The sequence below is a fragment of the Arvicanthis niloticus genome, chromosome 1 (assembly GCF_011762505.2).
Source record: "Arvicanthis niloticus isolate mArvNil1 chromosome 1, mArvNil1.pat.X, whole genome shotgun sequence".
Classification (NCBI taxonomy): domain Eukaryota; kingdom Metazoa; phylum Chordata; class Mammalia; order Rodentia; family Muridae; genus Arvicanthis; species Arvicanthis niloticus.
In genome coordinates, this window is record NC_047658.1 from 128,344,404 (window position 1) to 128,360,416 (window position 16,013).

Here is a 16,013-nt window from a genome sequence, read left to right on the forward strand (position 1 = left end):
AAAAGTGGCCTTCCATATCCCTAGTAGAATGGGAACTTAGAGAGACAAATCTACAGTTCTTCGAATCAAAGTGGTTTTCTCTGGGAAGACTGTAATTCTAGTGATGCATTTTGCAAGGTTCTGGATTTGTAAAGAATTGGCATCCCCTCCCCCATTTATTTTGCTCCTTTATATGTCTTTCCAAAAACATTTTAGGCTAATTATTTTTTAAAGAGTCATTCACTATGACAACCTAAAAATGAATGGCACTCCTCATTATTCATAAACACATACCCCTTTATAGACTAAGCTAGCAGCCAATAATACTGGCACCGACTGAAAGGGGTTTACAAAATACTAAGGAACATAAGATAATGATCTGAACAGTACAGTACAAGAGTAGGTTTCTCAAAGCACACTTTCTCTCCAAACCTAGCCCTCACAATAACACACTCTGTGTGTAGCTGGCTCCGGTAGAAGATCAAAGAACCAACACTTGAGCCTGTATCAAAAAATCTAGTCATTAAAGAGCTAAACAACATAGATTAGAATCGTCTTTCACATCGACTCAGGATACAAAGCTGATGGCAAGCAGATAAGTGTCTTTCTAGTAAGTATGGAGAAAAAGAAGAAAACCAGTCACATGCAACTTAAAGCAATCCCCTGCCGCACATGCACATGTGTCTATTGGATACCTGTAGACCATCTCATCTCTTTCACATCAGCACTGCCAGATTTATGGTTAACTGTTCAAATTTTCTGAGAATTATAGATCTTTGTAGAACATTGACATTACTACATAAGAAATGAAGAATTTCTCAAAATTGTACCCATCCCCCCATACCATCACCATTTTATGTAAACTGGGTCTAATGGGAAGCCATTTTTATTGACTTATGTATTTAAGTTAGCAGCCAATAATGCCGGTGCCAGGGTTGACCTCAAAGATACTTCTCAACCTTAAAATTTTTATAAAACAAAGCTGTTAGGAAGGATAAATCCACACATTTGAGCATGTGTATGTGTGTGTGTGTGTGTGTGTGTGTGTGTGTGTGTCTGTGTGTGTTTGTGTGTGTCTGTGTGTGTCTCTGTGTGTGTATTAACACATTTGAACTGTCATTTCTAATACAGTTGTATGGAACATTGACTGTTTCAACCACCTGAGTGACTAATAAGAAGAAGAAATGGTTCAGCTGCAAATAGCAAATGCTATTATTACTTGCACAATGAGTCAATACTTTGGGTTCAGATAAAGAATGTAAACAGATTGTCTTATCTACTGTTACCCATAAAACTGACTTCTACAACTCTATCTTTATCATTACATGCATACAAATCGTTACTGTTTGCTGTTTTCACTGGCAGTTTATGATTCCACTGAATATCTTTCTATTACTACCTTAATGTGAAAAGGGAAACTAAAAAATGAATTTTCTAGATGGTGTTTTCCAACCTTACATCTTTATAAAACAAGCCTTTAAGAAGGATAAACACACATATTTGAATAAAATGCATCAAAGCTATACTATTTCCCACAGAGTTTAAGGAACTTTGAATGTTTCTACCATCTTGGTGGCTAATATAGCATGTTAGATAAAAGCCACAGGCTGGAAAAAAAGGCTCCACTTTCACAACCACGTCTTGGTCTTACAGAGTTCAGTTCTCAGCACCTACATCAGGTAAGCCACATATCCCTGTAAATTTAGCTCCAAAGAACCCATCTCACTTTTTGGGAACCCTCCCCAGGAACCAACATATATTTACATATATACCCTGAGAGATAGATACACATTACATGTAAAAAATAAAATAAAATCTGTTTTAAGAAAACATTATGAATTTGTACACGGTCTCATATATCTGTCAACGAATTCATCTTCTCTTCTGCTGACATTATGTGGATCTGCCCTACATTTAGAACTTGGCTTTTATTTCTTCCAGAGGGAGTTAGCATTATTTCATGCCCAGTGAGTCAGCATTGTTTCTTGCCCAAGTGAGTCAGCAATTTGGTTTCTGATAGAGAATGTAAACTGAGTGTCTTATCTGTTGTTAAGTAACCATGAAACTAAAATCTACAACTTTATGATGTCTTGTGATATTCTCCTAACCTTCCACCTCTTTACAACTGAAAGGCCCTTATGTTTGGGCTTATATAATATGGGATACTCCCTGTGTATACACCCGAAGTCTTGTTCGTATTTGGTTTCTGTGGTATTTCCCACAAGAGCATTTTTGTGGTAGGCGTTGCTATTTACACCAACTTTAATTCTAGCTTGACTAATGCACATCAAAACCCAGTAAACACAGAAGAACGACATGTAGCTGCAGTGTCTTTCATGTGAAAACGGCCTCTGAGTTCTGTGCCTCCAATGCCCTGGTCTTCATGGAAATAATGACTGCTTTTGTGGCAGAAGAATAGAAACTGGAGAATGCTCCATCACAATTAACAAGTAAAAAAAAAAGCCAGTAGCAGAATCTCACTAAAAGCCCTTCTCTACCTAGGCTTCACGCAGAGAGCAAAGCATGACTAAAAAACACACATTATACAACGTGGAAGAGAGAGGCTACATAGCAAGACCTCTGGCCTACTTCTCTTGAATGCATACGTTTTCCTCAGCTCACTGTCTCATTCTTATACTTAGGAGTGGGTTCCCTTTCTTAATAAACTGTTTATTTCCATTTCTATTCATGCTCTAATTGTTTGTCAGAGGATAACACAGAACCTGGATTTTCCAACAGGGACCTCTTTCCAGTGGGTGTCCCAGGACCTATCCCACTTTAATAAGAAATTGAGGAGGACAAGGCATGTCATGTTCTTGGAAGAAGCCTCCGGGTGAAATGAATCTGAGTGTATTTAATCATAATAGCCCAAGTCTTATAACAACAGATGCCTCCATTCATTAAGAACCATTTGTGGATATTCACAATAAGGAAGCATCACAACATATATGAGAATAGGATAAGAGATCTATTATATCAAGAACTTGTATTACAAATGTATTATTTCAAGAACTTCTATCCCAGTTTATCTAAAATACAAGTAAGTGAGACTCAAAGTAAATATTCACATTTACGTATTTAGAAACACAGTCTTGGATGGGATTCAGGCTATCCAAGTGCCAGAAAGTAAGACTGTTAAACGTGACTCATTTCTTGGGTCTCTAATCTCTTGGATTCTTCTGCAGTCTTTCCCCTCCACTATTGAAAATAGTTCCAAACCACAAAATGTCCTTGCATCACATATAAAAAACTTGTGCCAGCATGTTTCTGCCATTTATATTACTAGATACATTTCCACAAGGTGAATTATTCTTTAAGAAACTGCACTCCATCAGAGAATTGGAATGAAATTTCAAAAATCTTTGAATACAAAAATCTTGGATTTGATTTCACGCTACGCATTCAGTCAATTAACTGTATTTGGGCTTTAGCCAGGAGCAGTACAGTCTGAAGGAGAGAAAATAAAAATGACTAAGAAGTGATGGCTGGCCTTGATTAGTTTCAATATCATGATAAGAAACAGGTACATTATCACATCATAAATCAGCATGAATAAGAAGATGATCGAAATTTCCAGATCAATACAAAAGAATAGCACAGCTGATAATGGGGAAAAGACAGAATTTCAATGGTGTAATTTGAACTTCTGAGTCAAGCTACAAGGGAAGACATGTCTTTTCTTATAAATGCTTGATTCAATAATTTGAATAATTTGAATAATTTGAAGATGATCGAAATTTCCAGATCAATACAAAAGAATAGCACAGCTGATAATGGGGAAAAGACAGAATTTCAATGGTATAATTTGAACTTCTGAGTCAAGCTACAAGGGAAGACATGTCTTTTCTTATAAATGCTTGATTCAATAATTTCTCTACATTTTGTGTTATTTTCTTAAGATGTTTTGCAGTGAGGCTTGTGTTTGCTGCTAAAGACATTCTGATAAAGAGTAAAATAAAATATAAATATAAGGGATAAAATTTCAAGGAGGACATGCTTAAAGGCCTTGGAGGAGTCTCCATGAGTGACAATGGAACTGAAGGGCAGCTGCGTCCATAGTAACAGAGGCTTTGTGGCTCATTAAATGTGTGAGTAAATGTACCGATTTAGTTTCTGGTATGGTGATGGATAGCCAGTGTGAAAGAGCAATGACCATGTGCATTCTGATATCTGTAGGCATCAAGTCCAAGCTTGGCATTCCTTTATCTAGTGTAAAACACTGTCTGCTGAGGCCCCTCAAGCTTAGCAACACAGTAAAATTAATGTGATTCTCTATACTTTGCTGTCATGCCCACCACTCCTGAGAATGAGATGAAATCTAATTCCTCCTCTTTGATGTTGATCTCTGCCAGTAACACTGAGAGTGACAGTAATTCAATCTGCAGTTCACAGAGGTACAGTGGGCAGTAGCTTTGTAGACATGAACCAGTTCATGTACCGCTGAACCAGAGACTGCAACTGGAAAAGAACAACATTTCACTTCAAATGTCCAGGAAGATTTTTTTTCTTGTAAAACATGGGGAAAACTGGGAAAGGCTCAACATGGATAAGGTAGTCAAACATGCAAAAGACCCTGAATTGAATATTTAGCATGCATGTCTACACACACACACACACACACACACACACTCATATAGAAAAAAATTATGTAAACTAAACTTACAAGTATAAGGTCCCTAAACAATGAAGTGTTGAGTATGAGGTCAATGGTTGAGAACTAAAGAAGATGAAAATAAAAAGAGACAAAAGCAATAGCTGGAACAATGACTTCTTTCATAAGCTGATGACTTATGCCAAGCAAGTTTATTAAGAAGTACTGCATCATATATAATATTATTAAGGTAGAAAATGGCCTAAGTCATTAGAGACTTAAATTAGACAATCTTGGCAAAGAGAATACAGGATATCTCAGACAGAAATGCCTGAGAAGCTTAAATCCAGGAGGACCCCAGAAGCCATAACCTTGACTCCTACGAATCACTGGCTCCAGCCTCAGACTGACCTTGCTAAGTCTATTCATGGACAAGGACACAGAACTAAAGTTCCCTTTGTCCTTTTATCAAGGCCTCTGAGAACGTCTAGGGTCAGTTTGGCTCCCAACTTTAAATCTATACATTCAGAAATGGACCAAGTTAAATCAAATAAATAGATAAGGTAATGCTTGTATTGAATCTCTGACTAAGAATGATAGAACAAAGGAGATCTCTTTGAGAAATGCTGTCTGGACAACAATCAATTTCAACTAGATAAATCTTAACTGTGAGTGATAAGCCTGGAAACTTTTTAAGAGAACCTAGACACAAGTTATACTGGTGTCAGGTGAAGCAATTAGTCAAATCATATACTTCACCTCCACCATAAGATAAAACTTATACAATTAGTTAAATTCACAAATATAAGCAAGTTCCATTCTTTGGAGATACCTAAAGAAGGACACAAATTCAAGCTACTTTTTGTGAAGTAAGAACATAAACCAGAAGATGGTTAGTGTGCAAACTATCTAAAGAAATAAGCAGTGAGCAAGATCCTGATCATATAGTGCACAGATGAGAAAATATAAATAACCAACCCACAAGAAGAAAAATTCTCAGCCGGGCAGTGGTGGCATACGCCTTTAATCCCAGAACTTGGGAGTCAGAGGGAGGCAGATTTTTGAGTTCGAGGCCAGCCTAGTCTACAGAGTGAGTTCCAGGACAGCCAAGGGCTACACAGAGAAACTCTGTCTCAAAAAACCAAAAAAAAAATAAATAAATAAAATAAATTCAAATTAAGGCTACATCTGTTGTGACTAAATGGAAGAGTTTGAGGAAGGATGAGAAGGAAGGTACTGAACATAAAAATGAGCTGTGGTCCAGTGACACTTAAAATAGAAACATCATCAACCAGATTGGGTGTTTCAGGTATATTTAGACACTAGTGATGAAACTGGAAAACAGACCATTTAAGAAGTAATAATTACTATTATTACAGGGAATGAAGTGAAGTGAAAGTCCTGGAGTGCCCAAACTTTGAAGGTGCAAAGAGGATTCCCATTTTAGCTGGGAAGAAGAAAACGCTGTATTTGGGTTCTTAAGTCAGTGTCCAGTTTAACTCCAAGGCAAGTGTGCTGAGAGCCATGCGAGATCTCCCTGCTGTCAGGGAAGATGGTAGTGATGGGTTCTAATGGACAAGCTCTCCATCACATGGGATTACAGTTGCCTACCTAGCATAAAGACACCATGTTAGCCAGCCGTACAGAGATATAAAGATGATGAATCTAAAGGTAGACACACACACACACACACACACAAAAAAAAACCTGACACATTCAAGATGTGTGTTTGGAAGAAAAGTCATCAAAATTCTTCAGGACTTTCTACTCCTAAAACTGAATTGTAGAATCTATGTAGAGACCCTTCCCTTTCACTGAGAATTAGAGGAAAGAAAGTAATGTTTTGTAGTCACTGAGTCTTCTATGTGTTTATTTGGAATATGAGAAATTCCAAATAAATTAGGAGAAAAACATATTACCACAGAAATACTAACTAACCTAAGGCAACAACAACAACAGAGACTACCTAGAAATTTGAACCTGTAAAAAAAATAATAATGCTACCAAAATGATGTCTTTATAGTCTCTGTTTCACAAAGCAAATTTTCTGGGAAGCAACCTTAAACATTAACCAAAAAGGTAAAAGGACTCTTTTCCTTCATAGGTTTTCCTCTAACTTAAAGGATGGAAGTCTGTGATTAGGGTGCTTTGTATGAAATCCCCAAATGATTAATAAAAATATTATGCTGAGGGAAAACTGTTAATGTAAATGTAAAAAATCCTTGCACTTGCACTAGACATTCTACTGGAGATTCTGGGTTTCTTCGCTGTGAGCCCTCTACTTTCCATCTTAAGACAAGCATGACCAAAGGGTTTGGAAGCAATGGCCTATTAGTAATCCATAGGTCTTATTTAGGGTTTCTATTGCTGTGATTAAACATCTGAAAGGGATTTGAGAAAGAAAGGCTTTATTTTAGCTTATTTTTTTCCAAACTTCTCAGTACATCACTGAGGAGAGTCAGGACAGGAACTCAAACAGGAAAGGAACCTAGAAGCAGAAACTGATGTGGAGGTCACTAAGGATCACTGGATTTCTCCTGTGGCTTGTTCAGTTTGCTTTCTTATACCATCCAGGACTATCTTCGAAGGAATGGCACCACCCACATTTTATAGGGCCCTCCCACAACAGTCAACAGTCACGATGATGCCCTACAGACTTGCCTACAAGTCAAACCTATAGAGGCATTTTCTCAATTAGAATTCTTCCCAAATGTCCCCAGTGTGTATCAAGTTAAAATAAAGCTAGTCAGTACAAGATACTCAATGCCGGGTTCTTTCTTTCAGTATTACTATTAACCATTTACCAAATGTAAAAAAAAGTATATCAAGAAACATATTCTTCTCTCTGGACCTCCTTTGGCTAGGGGTTGGGTAAAATAGACCATTATAGATGAGGGTAATATTAGAAAATACCCATAGATGGTAGAAAATTCAAGTGACTAGAGAGACCTCAAGTGCAGGAAAGCATTAAGAAGATAGACAGCAATATTCTGACAATGTGACTCTGATCTCATTCAAATCTTATCAACTCCTTCTGTACATGAGGAAAATAGAAGTGATTCCTACTTAGAATTTTTACAGTGTTAGAGCAGAATCATGCTCATGATAACCACAACTCCCTCTTGGCATCATTACAGTTGTATTTCTGTTATTTGGCACGATTCTTTAGAAGTCTTATTTGAACAGGCAGCAATATTCTAACATTTGAGAACAACAGTAGATGTTCAGTGTTGTGGATACCCCTGGCCTTGTATTTTGGTACTAATTCCCCTTTCCTGTGAAGAACTGCAGAGAAGGTGTGAGTCATTACACAGGTAAATTCCAGTGAACCTTCTGCCCATCTTAATTTGTAAAATAAAGGCTGGAGCCAGTGATTGGGCAGAGGAAAGGGAGGTGGAGAAATAAAGGCTGGGGAAAGAAGAGAGGGAGGATGACTGGAGGAACACAATGGAGGAGGAAGACTACGGAGACAACAACGACTGGAGAGAGAAGAGAGAGAGGACGACTGGGAAGCAGGAGGTAGAAGGACAAACGCAGGGTCTGAAAAACCCTCAAGTTATAAGGGTCTCATAGCTGGGGAACAGAGTAGTGTAGGGGTATCTGCCCAATCTAGGCTTACATAATATATTCATAATTACTGAGTTGTGTTTTCTTTGACTGGTCCTGTTTGGCTTGGAGATTTAAATATCTCCCACTACTGCTCAGCACTAGAATTACAGCTCTTGGGTGTTGCGTTTGTATGGATGCAGAATATAGTAAGAGTTAGCACAGATTTACTAAGCAAAAGAGTTTCCTAAGCCAGAAATGGAAAGGGATCAGAAGGTACCAAGATTTTCTGACTTTACGTCTATATTAAATGACAATGATTTGATTTACTATGGTCTTTGAATTTTTGTCGTCTTTTTGGAAGGAGACCTCAAAGACCTTCTTTCTATGTGCTGATCAAATGTTAAATAAATAAGTAGTATAGATAAATGAATTTTAAATGTTCTTTTGGATTTATTAAAGAAAACCCCAAAATCAAACATGTAAAAATGTGATTCTGTAAGAGTCAATTTTTTTTTTTTGATAAACTCAAATGATCATTAAAAGAAGATAGTTTGAGTATGTCAATTACAATTGTCCTGTGCAGTGGAACTCATTATTCTATGTAGAAAAGGAAAATTTTTACACAATTTTGAAGGCCCAATGTGGCTATTTTAGATATCAACTATTTCTTAGAAATTTCTACTTTGGAGGGATTGAATTACAGAGATTACTTCATACTTCAGTAAACAAAACAAAATAACCAAAAAATGCTATTGCTAAATGCACTTGCCAAAGTCCTTTGAAGACTGAACTGTAGAAACCAACTTCATTAGAGAGGTTGTACTTTTAGCAGGTCATTTTAGTTGACTGTGTATGCTTATGAAGTTTATGACCCCTGCATCTGAGGAACTGGCCTTATGGCAACATGAAGAAGAAATATGCATGAATGCACTCCTGCATTTTTGAATTTTTATTTCTTAGTAAAACCCACTGCCCTTGGTCGAGAGACAGCCTTTGAAATCTGGGTCCAGGAAGAAGCACAGTGCAATTGCCTGAGAGGAATTGTTCTCTATGTTTACATACCATTTGTTTCAAAAATGCTTAAAGTCTATGTGGTGAATTGCTGTTTCTGTGCTGTGAGCTATCGTTGCCTCACTTCAGGGAAAAATGAACTTTGACAGTGAGGATACTGTGCAAACCCTTTTCATAAGCAATCAGAATAGCTTACAGACATTTTGGGTTCACACCCACTTTGGGTTTGATCTTTGATAAAAAGAAAACTTGAAGGAAACTGTCGCTTCAGAAAACATTCAGAAACAACAAGGAAAATACACAAAAGCTGGCCGTGTGGACCTTCCTTGATGTGCTGTCCAGCGCATGCCAGTGGCTGTTTGTGCTGTCACAGCATCTAAGAACCACAGATGAAATAGGAGGTCACTGTAGAAAAACATCACAAATAGTGTCAAACTCAGATCTCCACAGGGCATCTGTTGTTGGCTCAGCTTGAAAGTATCAAAGTATATTATTCACTTGTAAAGTAGACGAATGTTCCTCAGTCCTTAACTATCCCTGATGTGGTAGAGTCTGCTATCCTGTTAAAGTGCCAGATATTGTTTGTATGAGATCCAGCTTGTCAGGCATTGTCACAAATGGGTTTCTCTGTCTTCCCATTGTATTTTAGAAATGATTTATTGTAGTGAACATTAGAATGTGCAGACACATTCTAAATGGTAAAATTTTAGGTATAAAACTTAAACGTTTTGGTGTAATCTGTTCACACACATTTTCTACATTCACAAAGTGGTATACCTGTATCTTTATCTAGCTGGAAGATGTTTCGTATACCTCAAAGTAAATCTCGTCTTTGTGTAGTTTCTCTTATCCCCTCTCCCCCTTTCCTGATCTACTCCTTTAATGTGACTGTTCTGACAAGTGCCTTTGCTATCCATAACTTCATCTCAAACTATCTGCTGCCTTATCCAACACCATTAAGTATTCTAGAGCTAAGAACACCGTCTCCCTTCATAGGCACTAAACTGCTAGTGTCTGTCTGCTGCCTTCCTGCTATTTTATCAACCTGAAAGCTTTACCACGTGTGCTCTCTCTGCAGCTATGATTGGTATACAATGGCCTTGTACTTCAGATACAGCTATGACATTGCACTTCTGAGTGTGCTCATATCCTTACACTTCTGTGAGGTAATGTGTCCATCTCTCCCCCTTTTCATTCGCCTTATCATATTGGTAACAAAGATAAATTTAAGTACTCCTTGAATTGCTCTGTGAATGTGAAAAGCTGAAAGTTAACTAAGGACTTTTCTCTAATTCCTTTCACCATACTCTGTTGCTACCAGTGTGATTGAAGACAATGTGGAGGGGAGAAGAGGTTAGGTCAGAAGCAAATGTCAGTAGTAAACATCAGTGGTCAGATTGAACCTTCATGTCTAAGAGCTAATGATTTACCAGACACAAATTTACTTGGTGCTTCCATCTGTATTCACAGAGTTTATTAGCCAATATCTTAAGCCTTCTTGCAAACATGCTCCTGATGAATAACATTAATTTCTACAGACACATTTAGAGGTGTCTGAGTACTAGTGGATTTTTATCTTGATTTAGCTTAATTTGAAACTCTAAGTAGTAACATAAAATTTTATATTGAAGCAAATAGGATTAACTAATAACTTTTAACATTATGTTAATCAAGACAGTCTATGAAAGGGAAATGGGGGAGGAAATGGGTTGTAATCAGAAAACACGTTTCCAAACATGAGTCTTTAAAAAAAAATCCATAATGGAAGAGAGTAAAAAAATTCAAAAAATTAATTGCTATTCACAAGAAAGTGCTTTTTAAAATATGTAAGACTGAAAAATAAAGAAAAATAGTTAAAGCACTGCAGTTTCATGCCCAGGTCAAGTGTTTTAAAATGATTGTGCCTTTTCTTTTCTAATGAAAGAAATAATTTTCATTTTACTCATTATAGCAGGCTAGATTGAATGAAAATTCAACTCACACCAGATATTTTACAACTAAAAATTCAACATAAGAGTGATAAATATGCAATCGGCCCAATGGTAAAAGTTGAGAAACCTCCAGAACCCAGGAAGGAACAGGGGGATCTGAAATCTTGACAAAATGAAGCTGTTTCTGCCCTTCAGGGTTGTCAGCCTTGAGGCACCAAGGTTTAAGCTTCCAGGAAAGCAGTCCTGTAAGTCTTAGGAAGGAGGTAGGTCTGAGATCCACAGCTTTCAATGACCTCTACCCTCTTAAGAATGTAATGGAAAAATACATTCTCTGAACGATTGGATAGGGTTGTGGCCATAGCCTCAGCCAACACTGGAAGAAAACAGACTCTTCCTTTCTTGACATTTGCTAAACAAAGATGAATTTCCTTGTCAGTGTTCCTGGTGTTCCAGACAGCACTGTGGAAAATCTCAAATACCAAGAAAGGGATATCAGGAAAGATGATATTCTTTTTTCCTGTGCAGCCAACCAGCAGCAACTGCAATCCATATCTTAAATTTCATTCTGATAAAGTGTAAGTTTAAAACACTTAGGAAAATCTTAGCTCCAATCTCCTTGCCCACATGGAGTTTGTCTGAATCTGTATAGTCCTGTGCAGTTTCCTAAAACATCTCTGGATGTGTTATTTAAACAAATGAGCCTTTAAAAGGCATTCAGACTTTAGAAGTTGTCATTGCTGTGTCTTGTGAAACATATCCTCTTCCAAATGAGACTGTATGGGCTTTGCCAAGTCCACTGTCTAAACAGATACCTTAGAGTTTTCATTAATGTCGGTCCAGAGGAAAACTTTAGACATTCTTCTTTACCATGTATGCATAAAGATATAGCACACCCCAGAGTTCTCCCAAATCCTTTAGTTAAACAATGCCATTATTTGTTTTATTTAAAAGCGGTAGCAAATATAACATTATAAATAACTGAAAGTCTATAAAATGTGTAGAAAATCAATGTAATAAAAAATTCAGTGGATAATCTAAGCAGCAGGTTGATGAGAACTAAATGGAGATAAGGTAAACTAGAGAGAGACATGGGAATTTAATTGGGAAACAGAAAAAGGGCAGGATGACAAGAGGTTTTAAGACAGATTTTTTCAATAGATTGAAAGAGTTTAAATTGAGAAGGCCCCACAACTAATGAAAAGAAAAACTAAGAAATTTGCAAAACTAGCAAAGTTCATGACATTCAGATTTAAGTATCAAGATGAATGCAAAAGAGAAGAAAAGTATACCCTAGACACTTTATAGTAAAAATAATAAGTTGAAAAGCATAGTCAAAAAGAACGCTTGAAAATCACTGAGAAAAAAAATCAAGCTAACAATATGAAAGATTATCATTTTACTCAAATCGTTTACTAGATAAAATTTCAGAATAAAAGGAGGAGTTTCCTTAATTTCTGATTCTGAAAATGGCAGAACCAATAGATTGGACTAGTTCCTCCACTGAAGGACACCTATTCAATAGAACACGTACATGCACACATCTCTTAGGTCTACAAACTGTGCAAATTAGATAGTGACATATCATTAGGCCAGATTCTACAGCTGCATAGGTCTGTTAAGAGCAGTTTTAGGTTTGGGGCTATAACTCTCAGGACATTCTGATAGCAGAAAGTCAAGCCGATTATCTGCCAGGCCACATTGTAAAGTTTTCAACCTCCTGGTTACACCTTGCAGATAGCATAGGATAGTCCAGAGGTGTATTCCCTATTTTGACCTCAAAACATAAGGATGCACAGTTGTTTAATCAAATACAAAAAGACCATATATCATCTTACGTCTTGCTTATTTTTACATACACAGTTTTAAGCTGAATTCCTAATACTTTTTTTTGGCAAAGTAAGAGGAAAGAAAAACATCAACATAACCTTGTGAAAACTACAGAAAATACAAACACATCTGGTTGGGATAATCAGAAACAAACCTTAAAATACAAATGTTAAAAAGAGAGTGGCAAATTTTAAGACCATTCCTGGGGAGTTGAAAATGTATAGCAAAATTTTGTAACTAAAAGTGATAGCTCATAAGAACATCAGCGAACAAATTTTTTATTAAAATGTGAACACTTTAGAAAGTAGAATCGATAAAATAGGGCAGAAAAAAAACAAAGAAAAAATAGGGAGAACAGGATGAACGGCTAATAAAACACAGTGACATATTCTAAGACAAAACCAAAATGCTAAAATAAATTGTAGCTGAGAATGTTTCTCTATAGGAGTGAACAAATTCAAGATTCAAATAGTACTGTATCCTTGAAGCAAGGCCCAAAAAACCTAATTTAGGGACATCTGAGTTAAGATTTTTATATTTAAAAATAAATATAAGAAAGAGAATAGAGAAAACTCATAAAAAGGAAAGAACAGAATATACAAAATTCCTTTAAAAAAACAGTCATTGGTTTGGCAGTTGATGCCAGTAGGGCAGCAAAGGGTGGCACTGCGATGGTTGCATACAATGTTCCAAAGTAGCTGCTAAGCTAGACTTTATTACTCATAAACAAGAGAGATGGGAAAGGGTAGGAGCAGAAAGGGGAGAAAAAAGAGGAAGCTGAAAGGAAAGGAAGAGAAACAAAACAAGCCTGGACAAAGCCATTGGCCTGGAAAAATCATGTCATTTTGAAATGATATGTAAAAATCCTTAATAAATTTCATCAAACAAATCACTAAAGTACAATAAAGGCTATTACTTTATGACAAACTGTAATTTTTTTTCTAGAAGTGAAAGACTAATAGTATTTTGGAGTATTGTAATTCAGCATAACCTAACTATATGAAAAATAAACAGTTGGACATATTCATAATTAATTCATGAATGAAATAAGAGGGCAGAAGGAGGGAGGGATGGATGTGAGAGGGAAGAAGGAGAAACATGGTAAAGGGGGAATATGATCAGGTATTGGGGGGAGAGGAATGAAGCCCCAAGAGCCAACAGAAAGAATGGAAATATACAACCTTGGGGGGTGGGACGACCCCCTGGAGTGTACCAGAGACCTGTGAGGTGAGAGAATCTCAAGACTCAAAGAGAGGAACCTTAGATGAAATGGCCGACAGAAGGGAGAGAAGATTTGTAGAACCCACCTCCAGTATAAAGGCATCAAGTGGAGGGATGGGGTTGCCATCTCACAGTCAAAAACTCTGACCTAAAATTGTTCCTGTTTTAAAGAACTACAGGGACAAAAATGAAGAAGAGACTAAGGGAAAGGAGGTCCAGTGACTGGCTGAAATTGGAACCCATCTCAAGAGTAGGCTCCAAGGTCTGACACTATTATTGATGCTATGATGTACTTATATGCAGGAACCTAGCATGGCTTCCCGCTGAGAGGCCCAACAAGCAGCTGACTAAGACAGAAGCAAATACTTTCACCCAACCACTGGTCTGAAGTCAGGATGCCTGTGGTTGAATTAGGGAAAAGCTGGAAGAAGCTGAAGAAGAGGGCAAACCCATAGGAAGACCAGCAGTCTCAAGTAACCTGAAACCCTGAGATCTCTCAGACACTGAGCCACTAACCAGGCAGCATATACTAGCTAGTCCAAGGCCCCTGACACACATACAGCAGAGGACTGACTTGTCTGGCCTCATTGAGAGAAGATGCATTTAACCCTTGAAAGATTTGAGGACTCGGGAAATGGGGAGGCCTGGCAGGATGTGAGGGTGTGGAGACATTCTCTTTGAGATGGGAGAAAAGGAATGGGGTAAGAAACTGTTTGAGGGCACAATGGGAGGGGGATAAGTGGATTGTAGAAAAGGATCAAAGATAATAATAATAATAAATGAGAAAATTTTAAAAATCTGCAGTCATTATTACAACATTGAAAGACTAAAGGCTATTTCTAGATCAGAAACAACATGATGATTTTAACCTTGGCCAATTCCATTTACTGTTTTACTGAACTTTCTAGACAATGTGATCAGGAAATGAAGTAAAAGGACACTTTAATTGGAATGGAAAATGATAGTTTCTATTTATCAGTTGAAGGACATTTAGGTTGCTTCTATTTCCTAACTACTGTGTGTGGATAGAGCATCAATGAACACAACTGAGCAGGCATGTGTGGAAAGTGAGATATACCATGTAGGTCATATGGTGAATTTAGTGTGTAACGGTTCCCTTATGAGGTCCAGATGGCTTTGTCATTTTGCATTTCACCAACAGTGAATGCGGGTTCCCTTTCCTCACAGTCTTCTCAGCATTTGTTGTCAGTTGTTTTGTTGACCTTTGCCATTCTGACCTAGAGGAAGTGAAATCTCAAAGTGTTTTCATTTGCATTTTCATAATTGCTAAGAAGGATGAGCACTTTGAGTCATTTCTTAGCCATTTCTATGTTTTCTTTTGAGAACTCTCTTTAGTTCTGCGGCCATTTTTAAATTTGGTCATTTGGGTTTTTGTTGTTTGTTTCTTACTGTTTTTGAGTTCTTTACACATTGCAGATATCAAAATATCAACCCTCTGTTCTATGGTATAGCTGTTCTATGGTATAGCTGTTCTATGGTAGAGCTGTTCTATGGTTGGTAGAGCTGTTCTATGGTAGAGCTGTTCTATGGTTGGTAGAGCTGTTGTATGGTAGAGCTGTTGTATGGTAGAGCTGTTGTATGGTAGAGCTGTTGTATGGTAGAGCTGTTGTATGGTAGAACTGTTGTATGGTAGAGCTGTTGTATGGTAGAGCTGTTGTATGGTAGAGCTGTTTGTTGTATGGTAGAGCTGTTCTATGGTAGAGCTGTTCTATGGTAGAGTTGTTCTATGGTAGAGCTGGGAAAGATTCTTCCTCACTTAGCAGACCTCTTTGCACTTAGTTAATTGTTTTCTTTGTTTTACAGGATCTTTAAGTTTTATGATGCCCCACTTTTAGTTGCTGGCCTTAATTCCTGAACAAATAGAGTTGCATTCAGAAAAGCCA

The 16,013-nt window shown here is 37.3% G+C and overlaps 1 protein-coding gene across 3 annotated transcripts in view; it reads left to right on the top strand.

Annotated features, from left to right (window-relative positions):
- LOC117711703 (aldehyde dehydrogenase 1A1) overlaps positions 1 to 16,013 on the top strand; it is a 135,030-nt gene that overhangs the window by 54,927 nt on the left and 64,090 nt on the right. The window lies entirely within an intron of this gene.